Genomic DNA, 5,673 nt, shown 5'->3' on the forward strand with positions numbered 1-5,673 from the left:
TGTGCCGGTAAACCACACACGCTCCACTAACGACTTTGAGAATGCAAATATCACAATTGCTATCTAGCTAAAATCTACTTAGTGAAAGTGTTTCCTCACCATCATTTTCATGAATCGGAGAGAAACCTTATGACACTTAGATTTAATAGTGTATGTGTTCTTATCCATGTGATTTTGTCAAAACCATAATCACAAGACAAGGTTAGTGACAAATCCAAACTCATATTGATTAAACTTGTGCAATCTTAAATTCTTGCCATTTGGCAGCTCAGGTGCCTGCCATTGCTTCCAAGTAGTTGTGCAACCAATTGAGAACTCTCAGAACTCCTATGCAAAGCCAACTTGAATAGGCACAAAAATTTCAACACGATAGGTTATAAACCTCAAGTCGTGTGCTAGTGAAGGACTTTAGGTTTTATTCTTGATTAAGTCTTGAAACTTTCAAGGGCTTTAAGACTCCCACTGTCCTCTTGACATATAAGACTCCCTTGTCAAATATTCAAGAGATAGTGCGGATTCTTTATCAAGACTAACACTTTACACAATTGGCCTAAGTTGGTCTCTGTTTTATCCAAAACATCACAACTTACCAATTTCAAATGTACAAGAGTAGATAACCTTTTACTCTTACATTTGACTAGTGTTAACAAACCCTCTTTAAGATATGTCACTCAAGTTACAATCTTGGAGTATGACTCTAAGAATTGTTTTGGAACGAAGTATGACTCATCTTTTTGATTTAACCATTTCAACAGTTCATGACTCCTCTTCTTAGTCATAAGAATGCACTAAGATGACTTTAGAGGACCAATTGTGATATGGTATCTTAATCATTAAGATGATCATAAACATGATACTAAAGTACTCTCCCATCTTTTCAGATTTGAGAAACTTTTATCTTTCTGCCATACTTTGATTCTTCTTATTCGTTCTGTCTCACATTGAAACTTCTCCAATGCTACAGACTTATACTTAAACTTATAAGTATAACCATATTTACTGAACTTAAGTAAATCATGACGAATAGTCTTCTTGATCTTTTGTGGTGGGCTTGACCAGTGCACAAGAATGTGTACTCGATCCCTTAGTCCTTTCCTTATTCACATAAGGAATTAGTCTTAATTTTCCAAGCTGAAAGTTCTCATTCATCATACTATACAACTTGCATGATTCCAAGTTTCGGTCCAATTGAACCTTGGGTGATGAGAATCTTTCCTTATTTGGTAATATTAGACACTACCACAACCGAAAGAATCAAATCAATTTTTCCAATATTGCTATCAATGGAATCTTATAAGCAACAACTTTTCACAAATGCCATTGTAAGGATACTTAAAGTAAATAAAATCAAAACCTTTTTCTTTTATTTTAAAACTTTGCGGAAAAACTTATCCTTACAATCCATATGAAAACCTTGTTGTTATCTATTCCTAAGCAATATAAATATCATAACTCTTAAGTAATAGCCCAAAATTCTGATCACCGAACCATGCGATTGAAATCCATCTTCGCGATCAGAATCAACATGTACTTAATAGAGTTAGACAATGGACTTTACCTGAAGTAGAGCCAAACTTATTGAGTTTAACATCCATAGGTAAATTTGGCAGCTTCGTAACCAATGCCCCTTCCTTTGGCAATAGTTACCTATGGACCCTTGATAATGGGACTATCTCAGACTTCGCCTCTCTCTTTACCACTGGGTCAACCGAGTTAACTATGGCCGATCCCTTTCCATTGGGAAGAGAGAGCTTTACTGGATATCCAATGTCATCATGGTCAATGTCCATAGCGTTTTAGGAAGTTGATCTTAGCAAATAGATAAGATCATTAAGGGTCTTGTCTTAGTCTGTTTCATAGGATTCCCAAAAGAACTCACTATGTGACTTAGAAAGTAGTTGAGCCACCAACTTTCTCAAGACTTTTACACCCAACTCTCCCGGCTTGTTAATATGTGACTACATCTCCAAGATGTGATCACACCTAGACCTTGCCTTGCCAATAGGGCTTGAGTGACCTTAAACTTTTTAGGAACTTGTGGGTTAGGGAGAATAATTGGAGGAGGTGAAAGAAGTATGATATCCATGGGACATCATCTTCATTTAGGAAAGCTTGTTTCAAGAGATTTGGGAAGATCATAAATGTCTAGACCAGACATCTTTTTGGGAGATATTCAAGATAGTTGATTTAAAGTCCTTAATATGACATCCAATATGAAATATTAAGGCTAGGACCCAACAAACTATTTTATAACTTAGAAGAGGGATGCCGTAATCCAAGCTATAAAATATTTAGGACAAGAACCCTTACTGTCCACACACCAACAACAACCCTTACTGTCCCAGAACCAGCCAAAACAGCCGAAAACAAGCGGAAGTTTTGGGACAAGAAGAAGAGCAACACGGTGTAGAACTCTGCCAAGAAGCTGCAACTCGTGGCTGTTCATGTCGCGACAGCACCTGCTGCCACTGCGCCGGCGAAACAGTATGTTGGGAGTTTGCCAAAGTGCAACTTCTACCATAACGGACCCTGCCGGGAAATGCAGTGTGCAAATTGCAACAGGAAGGGGCACACTGGCCGTTTCTGCAAAGCTCCGGCTAGACCAATCACCCAGGTCCCTGGCGTTGGAGTGGGTCAGGCGTGCTTCGGGTTTGGTGAGGTTGGTCACTACAACAGGAACTTCCTAAACGCAGGGAATGCTGTCGGAGTGGGAAGGGTTTTGGCGATAGGCCATGAGGAAGCGGTAGCAGACCCTACAGTGGTCACTGGTACGTTTCTCCTCGATAACTCTTATGCATGCATACTATTTGATAGTGGAGCGGAGAGGAGTTTCGTGAACCAAAAATTTGCACACTTACTTAAACAACAACCACGAGCACTGAAAGAACCGTTCACCGTAGAAATGGCTAACGGAAAGACTGAGAGCACTAGCTATATATACATAGGATGTATCCTATCTCTAGATAACCATTCATTTTCAATCGACCTCGTGCATGTCTCAGTTAAAAGTTTCGACGTCATTATCAGAATGGATTGGTTGAGTCTTCATCGTGCTGACATCATGTGTTTTGAGAAGGCCGTTCGTCTAAAACTACCGTCTAACGAAACCCTAGTTATCTATGGCGACAAAGCAGGCACGAACCTTCGAATCATCTCAAGTATACAAGCCCAGAAGTACTTACGAAAGGAATCTCATGCATTCCTTGCTCATGTAGTTGATATGAGCCAATAGGCAAAAGACATAAAGAACATCCCAGAAGTACGCGACTTTCCTGACGTCTTTCCCAAAGAACTACCAGGATTACCACCACAACGTCAAGTCGAGTTCAGAATCGACTTAGTTCCAGGAGCTACCCCAGTAGCCAAATCGCCTTATCGACTAGCACCATGAGATGCAGGAGCTATTCGGTCAACTGAACGAACTGCTCAACAAGGGATTTATTAGACCAAGCTTCTCACCCTGGGGAGAACCAGTCTTGTTCGTAAATAAAAAAGACGGATCGTTCCGTATGTGCATAGACTACCGAGAACTAAACAAACTTATTGTCAAGAACCGGTACCCTCTACCGCGCATAGACGACTTGTTTGACCAACTGCAATGGGAAAATTACTTTCCGAAGATTGATCTGAGATCCGAGTATCACCAGTTACGAGTTTTAGAGGAAGCTGTTCCCAAAACAGCCTTCCGAACTCGTTATGGACACTACGAGTTTGTAGTGATGCCATTCGGATTAACCAATGCGCCCGCAGTGTTCATGGACTTAATGAACCGGGTGTGCCGTCCTTACTTAAATCAATTCGTTATTGTATTCATCGATGACATACTTATCTAGTCTCGAAGTAAGGAGGAGCATAGTCAACACCTACGTCAGATCTTAGAAATGCTACGAGCAGAGAAACTCTATGTAAAGTTCTCTAAGTGCGAATTTGGATTCAAAGAGTCGAATTCTTGGGTCACGTGGTTAGCGAAGAGGGAATTCACGTGCACCCTTCCAAAATAAAGGCCATTGAGAACTGGTCAGCCCCAAAGACGCCTACAAAAATTTGTCAATTTTTAGGCCTCGCTGGCTACTATCGCAGGTTTATTCAGAACTTCTCTAGGATCGCAAAACCGCTTACTACATTGACCCAGAAAGGTGTGAACTTTGACTGGGAAGAGAAACAGGAGAAGGCGTTCCAAACGCTGAAGCGAGCCTTATGCAGCGCACTGATATTATCCCTCCGAGAAGGGACAGAAGACTTCGTGGTTTACTGCGATGCATCCAATCAATGGCTTGGTTGTGTTCTTCAGCAACAAAGAAAGGTCATCGCCTATGCCTCAAGACAGCTTAAGATGCACAAACTCAACTACACTAAACACGATCTTGAGCTAGGAGCAGTGGTATTTGCTCTGAAGATCTGGAGACACTACCTGTGTGGTACGAGAAGCACTATCTTTATAGACCACAAAAGACTTCAACATATATTTGACCATAAGGAGCTCAACATGAGACAACGACGGTGGGTCGAGCTACTCAATGACTACGAATGCGAAATTCGTTATCATTCCGGTAAAGCCAATGTAGTGGCTGACACCCTCAGTCGGAAAGAATACTCAGGTCATAAAGTCAAAGCATTGACTATGAAAATCTATTCACATCTATCCACACACATTAAGGAGGCTCAGCTAGAAGCCTTGAATCCTGAAAATGTGGTGGGTGAATCCCTTAGAGGGATGGATAAGAACTTAGAAGTTAAGGGTGACGGAGCCTTATACCTCATGGGTCGGATCTGGACACCGAAGCTCGGTGGTTTCAGAGACGTAGTCACGAACGAAGCACACAATACTCGATATTCCGTTCACCCAAGTTCAGATAAGATGTATTTGGATCTCAAAAAGTTATACTGGTGGCCTAACATGAAAGTAGAGATTTCTACCTTCGTGAGTAAGTGTCTTACTTGCGCCAAGGTTAAGGTCGAATACCAGAAACCCTCAGGTTTACTACAACAACTGGAAATACCTGAGTGGAAGTGGGAGCGGATCACAATGGACTTCATAACCAAATTGCCCAAGACAACATGTGGTCTCGATACCATTTGGGTGATCGTAGACAGGTTAACTAAGTCCGCACACTTCTTGCCAATCAAAGAAACCGACAAGATGGAGAAAGTAACAAGAACTTACATTAGGGAGATTGTACGACTGCATGGTGTTCCCATATCTATTATCTCGGATAGAGATAGTAGATTCACTTCAAGATTCTGGCAGTCGCTACAAAAGTCCCTGGGAACTAGGCTGGATATGAGTACAGCCTACCACCCACAAACTGATGGACAGAGTGAGAGGACTATTCAAACTCTTGAAGATATGTTGCAAGCCTATGTGATTGACTTTGGAAAGGCATGGGATACTCAATTACCCCTTGTCGAGTTCTCCTACAATAACAGTTATCACACAATCATAAAGGCTGCTCCATCTGAAGCCCTCTATGGCCGGAAGTGCAGATCCCCTCTATGCTGGGCTGAGGTGGGTGACACGCAACTAGCTAAAGGACGAGTTCCTAACAGCACTCTCACGGGTCCGTAAATCATTCGGAAACGACAGAGAAGATTCTTCATATTCGTGAACGACTAAAAGCATCTGGAGACCTACAGAAAAGCTACACTGACAAGAGACGGAAACCTTTGGAATTC

Source organism: Lactuca virosa, chromosome 8 (assembly GCF_052849685.1).
Source record: "Lactuca virosa cultivar CGN04683 chromosome 8, Lactuca_virosa_CGN04683_v6, whole genome shotgun sequence".
NCBI classification, from domain to species: Eukaryota; Viridiplantae; Streptophyta; class Magnoliopsida; order Asterales; family Asteraceae; genus Lactuca; species Lactuca virosa.